Source organism: Mirounga leonina, unplaced genomic scaffold (assembly GCF_011800145.1).
Source record: "Mirounga leonina isolate KUSES-001 unplaced genomic scaffold, KU_Mleo_1.0 Mir_151, whole genome shotgun sequence".
Taxonomy (NCBI): domain Eukaryota; kingdom Metazoa; phylum Chordata; class Mammalia; order Carnivora; family Phocidae; genus Mirounga; species Mirounga leonina.
Genome location: NW_023270377.1, coordinates 84618813 through 84633313, shown reverse-complemented (window position 1 = coordinate 84633313; position 14501 = coordinate 84618813). Strand labels below are relative to the sequence as shown.

The 14501-nt window shown below is 37.3% G+C and overlaps 1 protein-coding gene and 1 pseudogene across 3 annotated transcripts in view; one reads left to right on the top strand and one right to left on the bottom strand.

Moving 5' to 3' along the window:
- The window catches only part of ARHGAP15 (Rho GTPase activating protein 15), a 600902-nt gene that overhangs the window by 324382 nt on the left and 262019 nt on the right, over window positions 1–14501 (top strand). The gene's annotated exons all lie outside the window — the stretch shown is intronic.
- On the bottom strand, window positions 6941–7050 carry LOC118012798 (annotated as a pseudogene).

The following is a 14501-nucleotide window of genomic DNA, read 5'->3' as shown; positions in this document are numbered from 1 at the left end:
AAAATTCTACTTTCACCCGTATGTTTCACTCTTTTTCCAAAAAGCAAGATTATAAAGTGACTTATAATTCTTGGAATGCCTATGAATTTAATTATATTTTAATCAAAACCACTTATTTAGCTTTGATCAGGTGAGACTGATGACAGCCAACGCCAGCTGAGCTGGAACTTCTAGAGTCTTGGAAGTAAAGGCTATTTTCCTATAAGAGTAAGTTAAACAACCTCTGTAGATTTATTAAATTGATATTAGGAGAATCAAGGTCAGTGATAATTTCTTTAATCATATTTATTTTAATGGTGACCTAGAAAGTTAGATATAATTTGATAGAAATAAAGAATAAGCTAAAATTGGGGCACCTGGGTGGCTCAGCCAGTTAAACATCTGCCTTCAGCTCAGATCATGATCTCAGGATCCTGGGATCAAGCCCCACATCAGACTCTCTGCTCAGCAGGGAGCCTGCTTCTCCCTCTCCCTCCATAGTTCCCCCTGCTTGTGTGCACATGCACTCTCTCTCTCCCAAATAAATAATAAAATCTTTTAAAAAAGAATAAGCTGAAATTATAATAATTTTATAGAAAATGGAGTTCTAAATTTGAGTAAACAGAACAAATTGCATTAGTGATTGAGGACATACAACAGCATAACCTAAAATGAATTTTTATTAATATAGCAAACATTATTGCAAACATAAAAAGCAAAAATAACTTAATAATTCTCTGTATATTCATGTAAGTTTAGAAAGCCATGCTTAGTCTTGCCAGACAAGTTATTTATATTCTTAAATGTAAATAACAGAAATTTCTACGACAATTTCTAGGCAAGACAACTTCCGTTACAGTGGAAATGATATAATCAAGGCCAGTATTACTTCTTTACTTGTTAATTGTCAAAACATCTCAAGAAGTTTTTTTGGAGGAGTATGGTATTTCTAGAGATTTCTATTCTAGGCTGCACCCTCATAATGTTTCTTAGTTTCTAATTTTTTCCCTTTACCATAGGTATTCATGATGTCAAAATCCTATTGATTAGATTTCCACATCAAGTTCAAGCCTTTTATTGGATAATTTTCCTTTACCTTATAAGAAAATCCTTTTCATCCTCCTAAAGCAGTGATGACCTTTTCACAGTCAAGTATTTATTATAACAAATCTTACTTTTTTAAACTTTCTAAAAACCTTTCTTTTAACATAGTTCCTTAGGTTAATGAACATGCTTTACCTTCAAAATGTTGAGATAGACAGCCTTTCTCCCGTCATTCCCTCAAAATGGTTCTCCTGGTCCCCTCTTTAATACACTGCTATATTTTTTCCCTCTTCCCTATTTCTTTCCTCCTTACCCTCTTCCTATTTTTGTTTTTCTGTGGCTTTCCATGAACATTTTAAAATACATTTTAATAAGCACTAGACAAAAGATCCAAGATGAGCAAAGGCAGGGCAAAGGATATGGGAGAGGGAGAAGAAAGAGGAAAGGAGGAACAGTGGGTGTTAAGGTCAGTCTTAAACTAGTTTCTGTAGCTTGCTGTCATTTCCAGGGCTGGACCAAAATCCCACAGTATTTTTACTAAGGTGACCAACTCAGAGAAAAGCAGCGATATTGGTAATAAGAAGTCTACAGTCCTAGAATCATAGATAATTGTTACAGTCTTTACTCGCAGATATGATGAATATGGACTGTTAAATGTATAGGAAATCTAGTCACTGACGCCTTCTTTGTTGTATTGATATCTGCATTTTTAGGGTGTGACTGACACAGTATTTTAAAATCCTCGTTTACACTTTTTTTTTAGCAGAAAGCTATGCTGATATATTACATATAAAAAAAGCATAAAATGTTTGAAAATACAATTACCTTTTAGATGCTAAGCAAGCAAGAAAAAGTATAAATATGTTTTTCTTTTCATCACTACTTTTGACAACTTAGCACATAAAAATTAACTAAAGGCCACTTTTTGTTATATTAGCAACAGTGACACTTTTAAATAGCTTCACTATCCCCATTTGTGCTTAGGTATGACACTTTTCAGAAGCCCAAACTCACGTCAACTCTCTAGTTCCTTCCGCAAAAGAAGACAGAAAAGCCTTCACATGCCTTGGATGCTTTGTGTCTCTCTTGAGGACTCTATTTAACAGACAGCCATGTTTGCGGGTCAACAAACCAGTTCCTTGAACAGCAGTGACAACATAGAAACTGAATTCTTTCTTTATTTCGCCTCATTCCAAAAATGGTTTCTGTTGTGTTGCTGTCTCTGTGGTTTGCTTTTGTCACGCTGCCTGGGGCAGGACAGGTGGGGGGTTGTTTGGGGTCTTAGCAAATATCCCCAGGATGATAAAGTGATTTCAGAGAAGAACTTTTCTTTTCATTGGCTATTGTACTTTCAGTCTGTCACAGTTCCCTACTTCCATATAGGAGGACAAATTATTTGGGCCAAACAATACAGTGCAGTTTGGAAACAATTGGCTTTTATGGGCACAATCTTATTCTTTACATATCCATTTTTTTAAAATTGTGAAAATCGAGCCAATTTTTTTTTTCAAAACAATGCAGTTTCTCAAGACTCATGGAAAAGACAGCTTGAATTGAATATTTTTTTTTCAACTTCATCTTATGAAGGAAAAGAGTTGGTTGTATAAATCCAGCATATATAGTTGTCCAAGCATTCATACATTGTGTTTTGAATATTAGTGGAAAGGAGTATTTTACGTGGTGGGTTTTGTCTTCTGGTTTAGTTCTTCAAGTTCCTGACTTCTAGTCCTATCCTCATAAATCAAGCATATTCAGGCACAAAGCAGGTAATTGAGGGGAGCCATTCGCTCGGTAATTCCATCCTCTCTTTTGTGCACACATTTGCAAATGTAACTGATTTGCATCTATACAGACACCCTTGAGGGGCTTGTCTCTCCTCATGTCATTTTTAGACATCCAAGAAGTTTCTTTGTAGAACTCTCATTCTGTGATGCCAGATGGTTGATGCCACCCCATAACACCATATTTTGAGCAAGGAGGACCAGTTTAGCAGGTAGATGAAACAACACCCATTACAATTATTGTCGCATCTCCCGGTTCGGTAATGGCAAAATGTACTTCTCATCACATGTTCATTCCAAACGCAAAAATGAGTAAAATTGATATGGTTTTCCTTTTACACTAAGAATTGGGCACAGCTGCTCCCTTACAAACGTTAAAAGAAGAAAAATACAAGATAATAACATCTTTAATTTCTCATGTTTCTCAGCATCTCTTAGAAAAATAGCTTCGTGATACATGTCTCCGTGGCCTGAAAACACCTACGTTTGCTATGCTTTTAAGCACCACTTTCCTTCGTATTATAAAACGAGAGAGGAGAGATTTCTAGCAAACATAAAGACTCGGGGATCCAAGGAAATGGATCTGAAAACTTGAAATAATGCCTCGTCATAGTGTTCAATATCATGATTTCTTCTGAAGTCTTTTGTTTGATCGCTTTTCTGTACCATTCATTTGCCCTGTCTGGCAAAAAAAGGTTAAACTAATAGCTGTGTGCATGGCAAATATTCAGTAAAGATGAACATTTTAAATACTTGCTAAACTTTCAGTTATTTGTTCTTTCCCATGAAATTAAATGCATTGATCAGATAGGTAACAGTAGTTAGCTTTCGACTATACAATCTTCAAGGATTTATATACACCATAAATTAATGTATAAATACAACAAAATAGGCCTTTCTTACTTGACTGAAAAACCTTAAAATAAACCCAAATGTCCAAAACTATTGTTTCCCTCCATAAAGATTGGTTAGAAACTTCCCTGAGAACACCTTCAGATCACATCGTAGACATAATACACAATTCAAGTTATTAACTTTCTCCATTTGGGCTTACAGATCTTTAGATGCAACTCTTTTAAAAGAGGAACAAGGTTTTCATGGAAAAATATGAATTATACAGGAGTTATATGGAGTCTTTATTGCTAATGCACAGGGGGTTCAGAACCATAATGACGATACTGGGCACTTAAGTCATTAGGCTGTCATATTACAGCAAAATTATTTGTACTATATAATCAGTTTCCTTTTTTATATTACACAGATCTAAGCTTAGTTCATCTATCTTTGCCATTACAGTACTACTTTGTTGTTGTAAATACCTATTTTTTAAGGATGATTTGAGTATGTTCATTGTAGTTCAAGTTCATGTTTATTAGACCTTTGCTTTCTTAAAGCTGGGAAACATGATCGAGGGAAGTTTGCAATCTGCCTCACAGTGTCTTGTTTGATTATGTATTGCTTCACAGTGTCAATTGCTATATAGTTTATATTTTAAGTACTTACATGCACACTAAAAAATTTAAGGGGAATGGGAGCCAGTTTTCTTTTCTTTTTTTTTTTCTTTTTTCTTTTTTCCTAGCAACATTTTCATCCTACTCATCATATTTAAGACATGATCTTGTTCTTAAAATTAAAGCAAAATTCTATTGATGTTCAACTTTTCTTTAGGGATTTTTAAAGATGAACATTTAAAAATGATATCTGATGACTATTTTCAATAAGAACAAAATCATTTGGAGGAAAAATAAAGTTGGTCCTGAAAGCTTCAGCTGAAAATCAAGGTGAATATGGCTTTGGTTTTGATAACTGGTTCTGCAGTTTCATTAGCCTAGTAGAAATGGATATTATTATTATTCAACTAGTCAAGCTGCTGTCTCAGAATTCACTTTGCTTGTATTCAATGTCATGATGGATTGGTTGTTTTATTATTAAATCCTATGGTTTATGGCACAATATAGCTCACCTGACCCATAGAATGCTACGGGTTCCTTTGTGAGTGGTGTGTGTGTGTGCGTGCGTGTGTGTGTATGTGTGTGTGATGTAAAAGTTGGGAGACGTATACACTTCTGAGTTTGAATAATTTTTGGCTGAGACTATGTGAATTGATTCCCATACTGGGAAATGGCATACAAGTAAAATCAGTAGTCTATTCAAATCATTGTACAGTCAAGTCTGCTAAATATATGGCAATTAAGAGCAAAACCAAACCTCAAATTGAACAAAACCAATTTATTCTGTAGTCAAGTATACAGTATGCCTGAATGTGTGTGTCTCCAACTTTTCTCCCCAGACCAAAACCATGATTTGGGGAATGCATTGTAAACCAGACAGTGCCTACCCAGTCTTTCCTATATTAAAATAGATTATCCGAAACTGACCCTTTGTGAGAATTTAAATTTTGTATTTTGCCATGAGTTTTCAAAAACATACTTCTATTTAATAGGAAGGTCGAGTAAGCATTGCCACTTTGAAATCATTATAACTGTCTTGAGCACAGGAAGCACAGATTATAAACTTAAAACACCTAGCCCCTGAAAACCTAGAGTTAAACCATTCATTCCTTCCAGATCTATTTTAGTGTTTGGGTATAAAACCAGTTGGGGAGATGACTATCATGTTTCACAGGGAGCACACTACAACAGGGCAGTATTTGACAATAGGCATGTTAAAATTCAGAAGTCTAATTTTTGCAGATAGAAGAATAGACTGGAACTCATTTGACCTGTTTTAGCAACTTGAGGTACAGTGAAAGTCACCTTGCTTTATTCCTAATTGTTTTCTGTCATGAATCACTCTGGATCCCCATACAAAGGGTCTTACTGAGATGCTAACATAAAGCAATATGGAGAAAGAATTGGAAATACAACTCACATCAGAAAAAGTCTCTGGTTTTGATGGCTCTGATTTCTGTCATGGGCACATGGCTTTGCAGTTGAAAGCTGTCTCTCCTGACATATCCCTGCCCACTGTTGGGGAGCTAAGCCTCTTGCTGAGTCAGATCACCAGACCGACTGCCTCGATGCCCCACCCATGGGCTCCAGGGAGTCATCTCTACACTGACACATGCCCATGTTCAGACATGACACCCAGAGGCTTCCTCTAGAACTGCACTGCCCAATGTGGTTGTCCCTAGCCACCTGTGGGGACTGAGCATTCGAAGTATTGTAGTCGGAATTGAGATGGGCTGGCTATAGGTGTGACATACACACCAGATTTCAAAGACTTAGCACAAGGAAAAGAATTTAAAATAGCTCATTAATAATTTTTATAATGATTATGTGGAGAAATGCTAATACTTGGGATAGACTGGATTAAATAAAATATATTATTAAAATTAATGCCTGCTGGTTCTTTTTTGATGTGATTACTGGAATATTTATAATTGCATATGTTGATGGTACTGGTTTAGGGCATCTGGGATCTCAGCCACATGCTAGGCCAGAATCAACCTCTCCAGGAAACTCAGCACCTGCCCCTCAATCAATTTCTCTTTCTCTCTCTCTTAAATTGATACTGAGAGTTGAAGTTTATCACCCTCATCATCCTTGTCATTCTTATTTTTGTTTGCCATGCAAGTTTTCTACCTTTACAATTTTTTTCCTTCATCTCTCATTCACCTTCCTCTTAATAAATACCATCTAGAACAATTTTAGTATATCTTTGGATATAGAAGTATCCTTGAAAAATATTTAATGTATTTGTATATGAGTTCTCTTTTTCTTATTTAAATAAGATAGGAAGGATAACAACATGATTTCTTGTCTGTAAATAGGTAAATAAGGAAAGAATGCCACAACTTTTTCTAGATGTTCAAGGTTTAAAGAAAAGGGCCTGGAGCCAGGGTCTCTTTCTCTTCTCGGATCTGTTGTGGATATAAATTCAGGCAGTCTTTCAATGATAATAACAATTATAGTTTTCCTTCTTTATAAAATATTAGGCAAAAATTTACTTTTCTGGAACATAGGGTTTTATCCACACATTAAAAATGTTTAAAAAGAGGAATTAGAGATTTTATTTTTCTAAAAAAGGACTTCAGAGTATTCTTGTATTCATTCAATAAATGTATGCCGAGCACTTATCATTTACCCAGCACTGTTCTAGGTACTGGGATTAGAGTCTCCGAAAAATAAATACAATACAATAAAATACAGGCAAAAATCCTGCTCTTATGGTGCTAACATTCTATTAGCAATAATCGCGCCTCGGATAAACCTCATTGGCTACGATACTGCCACTGCGCAAAGCTTGGTGCTAACATTCTAATGGGGGGAAAAAAGATGTCAAAAAAGGAAGTAAAAAATGTATTGGTGAGATCATGATACTTTAAAAAAAAGAGAGAGAGAGATAGGGAACACCTAAGTGGGGAAGGCTTGTGATTTGGAATAGAGAGGGAGAAGCTGTGAGTAACGACATCTGGGAGAAGACCTAGGGAAGTGAGGAAAATGGCTATGTAGATATCTAAAGAAAGAATGCTCATGTCAGAGGGAGCAGCAGCATGTGCAAAGGCCCTGAGTTAGGATGTGTTCAAGAAAAAGTGAGGCCAATGTATCTAAAATAGAATTTCTAGTGACGATAAATATAACCAATCGTCTCCATCTGGTGGTATGGTATGGAAGCTTACCAAGAAGACACTCATTCTGAGTTTTCTTTCACTCTACCAGTCAGAGCTAATCTTGCTTGAAAGTAGTGGATATGGCCCTATGAACTGCAGCAGCAAAGCAAAGAGTCTTCTGCCTACTAACCTGCTCCTTCACCCCTGACCACCCGCCCACACCCACACTCATAATTCAGCTCCTCGGATCTTTAGATTTTCTCCAGAACTGACATTCCATCTGCAATTAATTGGATGTTAAGGGTCTTTAAATTTTTTCTTAATATAGAAAAGATGTTTTAGCTGTGATTATTAAAGGACACATTTGTGTGCCCTGAGGCTGCATGGCATGGGATGTACTTCTGACACGATTCTGATAACAATTATCATTATATAAGGTAATGTTGCTGTCATATTTATCAAAGCAGACCTCCTGCCATTTCTATTTGGTTAGACACAAGATTTCAATCTTAAGGTAATGTATGAAATAAGAGACTTTTATTACCGTTATTTTTAAAATTATTATTAGCAAAAGTGGTAGTAGTAACTCCCACCATGCATTCATCTGGAAGGATTTATATTGGCGGCATATTTATTTCCATCAAAATTGCAATTAATAAACACTCATGCAGTTAGAGAATTTGGTATACAATGTGCAAAAGTGTAAGAAAAAGTGAAAGTTGCCTCAACAAACAATTTCTAGGGCTCTTCCTATGTTATATGGACATAGGTCTTTACTGTTCACTAATATTAATATAAGCTTAACATAATTTTTATATATGTACTCTAAATTTCAAGTATCCATATCTTCTTTCTGTTTAGTCATACAGGTATTGTGATTTTTAATTGTTAGCTCCCAAAGCCCAGGGACCATCTCCATTTAACTCAGTTTTATGGAGTCCTGTGCAACCTGTAACTTCTGTTAATGATGTTAAGGATGATGAAGATTAGGAAGAAAGGGAGAAAATGAAGAAAGATGGTAACCTACCTGTATAAATACAAAGCATTGTGGTCTTTTACATCATAATATTTAATCCTGACAGCATTGCAATTGAGATATTTATACCCCTATTATACAGATGAGGAAATTGGAATTCAGGGCCGTGAAGTCGCACACTTTCTTAATGGTGGATCTGTGAACTCAAGATCCGATCTCTTAACACGAAAGCCTGTGTGCTTTCTACCATGCATTTTGCTCAGACACTATGCAGTTATTAAACTTTTTTTTTTTTTTAACTGACCGCCGACTGTGTGTCAGGCTTGATGAGAGTATAGGGAGGACCATTAAATTCCAAACTGTACCATGAAGATCTGCCTCGCCCCACCCTCATTCTTGACTTCAGCATGTGTCCCAGTGGCAGTTTATTTCATGTGGCCCCAAATTGGCAAAATAAATATTTTTGCCAAAATGTTACGTGACCCAGAGCACATAATTCTCAGTTGGCCATTCCCTCACAACAGAGCAATTAAGTTCAATTTTCCTTAGCAAGGCTCTGTCCCCACCCCATCCCCGCCCCCGCCCTGCTTTCTTAGCCATTACATAAGCCAGCACCTGTTCAGTGTTGTTGTCAGGAATGTTTTCAGACTAAAGTCTACAGGTGTTTTTTCATTTTTTTTCTCCCATGCTATTGAATGAAAATAGCTACACTTGCTCTCTGATGACTAATTTAAGGGAATATTTCCTGGTGGAAATTTCCTAACTGAACTGCTTGACAAAACAGGGAGGGAGTCAGATTCTGCTAGAATATTCCTCTTTTACTCTTGGTTCTGCTTTGACAGTTCGAAGGATTAAGGGATAACAATGACAGTAGTTCTTATTATTACTCAAGTCTTACCGTGCCTTTCTCACCATCCACAGTGTCCCTGTTGGAATAGATGCTGATGACTACATCTGTTGCGTTATTTAAAGTAGATCTTTAAGTCAAAATGAGGATGTGTGCGCGTCGCCTCATTTTGAGTTTGCTTAATGTTTCCAACCATATTTTAGAAATAAATCCCAAATGCTTTTTTGCTAAGTGCATTTTCCTTTCAATTTTAAACCTATGTGTATTTTAAAGGTCATTTAATCCTCTCATTTCCAGTTCCTCCGGTCTTAAATCATCACTGTGTTATTTTATGTAAGAGGTACTTAATGTCTTAAGAAGCTTTCGGAGACCTTAAAAACCCAAAGACATTTTTTTCCAAGACCAGAAGTTCTACTTTGTCAAGTGTAAACATGCTTGAAGAAAACCAAGATCTTAGCCTGTTCAATAGTCCAAAAGTTCGAATTTCATAGGAGTTGGAACTCGGTGAAATGCATTTTCCCATCCATAGCTCAATCCTCTCTATCCCCTCCTAATTTAGGCTGAAACACATGGAGAGGATATCCAGCAAAGCACGCTCCTCAGTGACATCTGTGTCAGGGAGCAGCAGGATCCTCTCCCCTCAGGGAAAGGGAAGGCTTAATACCCCAAATAATAATAATCTATTACAGATTTCAGGTTACCAAAAGTTAAAGAAAAGGATAATAGCAAAACACTTAGCGTTGCTACATGTCAAAAGAAAAGCTACTGTAATTTCCCCTTTGGGTATGTATTTTTCATATTATTATGCACAATTATTGCATATAAATGTAAATATATTTCCATATTCTATTCAAAAGTCTCTATTTCTGAATATGTAGAATAAAACAATTATATGATTTCACTTGGATTCAAATATAAAATTCCTGGTCACTGGAAGAACTGGGCCAGTAGTGGGCGCCTATGGCAACAAAACTGGCTCCTTGGGAGCAATCTTCTGGATTTAGGGACAGTGTTTCTAGTCAAACTAAACCCGGGATTAGAGAGACATAAGGATATGCTGACAAAAACCCAGAAATGGTGGCTGAGAAACTTGAATCGAATCTTTACCTTTCTGCTCCTTATTATGTGGCCTGAGGCAAGGGGCTTAAACAATTTGGGTGTCTTCTTCCTCATCTCAGAAGTCAGGAGTATTGACTCTATGTTCCCTCAAGTTCACTCCAGAGTTAATATTTCATGGTTCTGGGACTCCAACACAAACCATGCCCAAGAATGGGGTTATCTGATGGTCAGAAAACAAGAAAAAGCTTGGCAATTTGATTACAGTGAACTCATTTAGAAAAATAAAGATTTGAGATAATAACTGGTTTGTGACAGAAAGTCCATCTCGCATCACTATTTTTTAATGGAAAGATGAGCTAATCTGAAGGTGTGGCTGGCAAGCAGAAAGCAGTGTCATTTGACATGCAAACAGTGACCACCGTCTCGATACAGGACCCCAGCTAGATTAAAAATGGACAACAAATAAAGTAGCTTGGATCCTGACCACATCAAGTGTCACCATGACATGCGCCTCTATGGGTCTTTTCCTATTTTCCCCCCCTTCTTTAGAAATGTATGTTATGAATTATGATTATTGCAATGGAGCCAAGTATTCACCGGGCTCCAGCTAGATCTTTGTTCAGCGAGCATAAGCTCACGACCAGCTGCAAACTGCAGCTGTCTGTCAGCATTTGTGAGGACAAACTGCTCCACTCTCCCCCAGCACTTAGCCATAGACTACATACTGTGTCCTCAGATCTGCTCAGCACACCCCTGCTGGGGGAGGGTCTCAGCGGTTCTCACGCACATTTGGGTGCAAATAGCTAGAAGCTTATGTCAAAATGATTCCTCTCAGAGAAGGTTCTGTCCCACTGAAACTATTTTGTGAGGGACTAACTGACTGGCCTGACATTTCCTGATCTTTCTCTGACAAAAGCATGGGAGGCTGCCACTCTGACAACTAGCCGTTCTTCAGGACATCATGACCCCGGCAAAGAATGCCAAGAGAGCGGACCCGAGGCCAGGAGCCTGTCTCAGAGCGAGGGAATGTGGGAGTAAGGCCATGGGCAAGGGGCAAAGCCAGAGGAAGGGCATGGCCCAGGGTGCTGAGTGCAGCCATTCTCCTGGGCCATAGTATGGGGTAGGAGGCAGGACTCAAAGGGATCCTTATCTCTGGAAAAACCCTAATCTAGAACTTTCAAGTAAACTTGGAACTCTGTTGCTTAATAAGGGGCTTTGAAGAATGACATATTTTGCTCATGTAGTATTTATCACCCTTCTAAGCAAAAAATAATAATAATAATAATAATTTCCAGCCATACTTAGGAGAAAAACTGGCAGCACCATCCCACATTGAATTCAGCATTTGTAGAGTTAACCAAAATCTCCCGTTTTATCATCAGAGTGATTCATGTGAGCTGGAAGGATCATTTTTTAGAGGGGTGGCAATTTTAGGAATACCCTGAGAATTATGCTAAGAATTTAGGATTACCCTGCTTTCCCCAGGCATTTATATAGAGTAAACTGTGAGCTTCTTAAGGAGTAAAAACTAGGACTGAAGTTTCTTTGGGCCCAGGAATGCTCCTAGGACCCGGCAGAAAGCATGAGATATGATCAGTTAGTACTTGTGGAAGGTATGTTGTTTAGGTTTTGTTTAATAATAATATTTTCAAATAAAAAAATAAATCTGGAATTCTTCCCACTCACGGGGTATTATGAGAACTGCTCTTCGTTATGTAAAAGCATAATTTCAGTGAGAAATGTGCCCTCTTGGGAAGAAAGGAACAATGCAAATTCAAATTAATAATAAAACTGTACAATACATAGCATATGGCCAAAGTGGACCTGAGTTGCTCACTGGAGAAAACATCCTAAGGTTTGGGAAAAGTCACGTCCTTGGGTGTGTGTGTGTGTGTGTGTGTGTGTGTAGTGCTGTGTGTATTTGTGGGCAGGGCAGCAGTGACCCAATATAAACACTTTCTTTCCCACAACTTAAACATGCACACAATACTTAAAATAGTTTCATTCAGGGGTAGAAACCATGAGAGTCACGGGATCATTAAACAATAGCAAAGCTCAGTTAGTCCATGATCTTTCCATATTCAAGAGGATTGTAAAATAAAAACAAGACTCTGCAAGGAATCGATATTTTCCAAAGGAATAGTATCTTACAGTACAAGACTATTGGGCTTGCTAAGTGCCTTCACTTCTCTCTGTGTTATAGTTTGCTGCTTCCTTCATTGAGAAACCTTTTTCCTGGATGTGTTACATATGATGAGCTGGGGTGTTATAATAAACAGAGAGGAAGGCTCAATAATGTATTTCAGTTAGGAAGAAGCACTTGAAAGAAATTGGTTTTGCTATACACATGATGTGAGCCAATCAATACTGGTTTAGTCTGACAAGCACTGTCAATATCCATTGTCACAGTTCAGAAAGTCTTTAATGGATAGTTCTTCAAGATCCAATGATTTCAACACATGTTCAAAGTCTTGAAATATACTCTACCTGGCAGAAATTAATCACAGATAAACTCTTGGGGTTGTACACAAGTACTTTTTTTTTTTTTTAGCCAAATAGCAGTGAAAATTGTATCTATATTAATATATATTTAATGTTATATAAATTAATATATATTTTTAATTTATGCAACAGCTAGGGTTATAATCTAATAATACCAGATACATAGTAAATGCCCAGTAAATGTTGAAAAAATAAGAGACACTGAGGTGGAGGATGAGGAGGGCATTTTTCATACCATCTGTTCTGTTCACTTACTGATTATTACAATCATGACTGTGATAGAAAGCATCTATCATAACCTCATAATTCATTATTGTTAGTGTTTATTGAATGCTTATTATACACTAGATATTGTGCTGGGTGTTTTGCAAATAATGGGGCATTTAATTTACACAACAGTCCTTGGTGTGGATATTATCAGCCCCATTTACCAGATGAGAAAATAGAGACACAAAGAACTTACATTGCTTGAATAAGATCTGACCTCTGTTAGGTGACAGAGTTGAGATTCAAATTCAAAATCCAAAACCTGTAGTATTCAAAAGAGAGAGAAGAAATGAATGAAAGAGAAAGGAATATACTTTTTTTTTTTTTGAAAGAAGCAACATTAGCTGTTGGAAGGAGGCCATAGATTAGTGGCTCTTATCTGCTTTCTCCCTAAATGCTGATCTGAAGCTTTACTCCTATGAAGCAACCAGAGTAAAACAAGCCGACTCTGTGGTTGGAGAGAGAGAAGAATGAAATTTCCTGAGTTGGCTGAGAGAAGTGCTAAGGAGTTTATAGATGAGAATGCATGTGCTCATACTATTGTGGGCTAGGTATAGGTCGGTCTGTCTTTGAAAAAGATTGTGCGATGACAGGAGTCAAGGACAGAAAAATCAAGAGATCTGGCTAGGTTGCTAGCCCCTTTGCTTAAAAGGGAGTCCCAATGCCCATCCTATGTCTCTACTTCTATATTTATCCTTGTCTTGCTACATACAACTACCTGGAGCATGGAGAGTGATTCTCATATTTGCCTACAGCCCGATAGCAGAAGAGCTCAATTTGTGTTCACGGTGGTTATGGCTCTGTGCAACCCAGATGCCATCTTCAGCTGTTCTGCCTGGCAATCCAGAGAGTGTTCAGCCATCAACTCTGTTGCTGTCCTGTGATTCACTAATCTCACCTAAGGCAACTCATTTTCCCGTTTAGGTCTGTAGCGATGCACACCACCTAGAATCATTTCAGCCAGCAGGTTAAGTGCGGCAGATAATTTAAGACCTTAGGTTGGAAGTATTGAAAGTACTTGACTATAGTGGGAGGCTATTGCCATCTCTCTGTGTCCTTAGAACTTTGACAGCATTGCCAAACTGAGGGGCAGGCAGGCAGTGGGGTAGGTTAGGAGTAAGCACGGGCTCGAAATCAGGCAGCCCTGCATTTGATTTTGGCTCTGCCACTTATCTGCTACGTGACTTAACCTCTTTGAACCTCAGATTCCTCATCTGTAGAATGGACAACAATAAGAGAACCCACCACATTGAACGGTTATGAGGACTAAATAAGACGTAACATACTTGGTACAGTTTCTTGTCACATTGCCAGTAGTCTAAGAACATCGGTCATTATTAATAATACATGTGATGTTAGAACGATCAGATTGGCTAAAGTGGAAATTGAATCTGCTTTAAAAGGATTAATACTATACATATTACAACATTTAGATTTAAGAAAAGTTAAATATATATTTATATATCATATATAAAAATTATAAATTACATATAT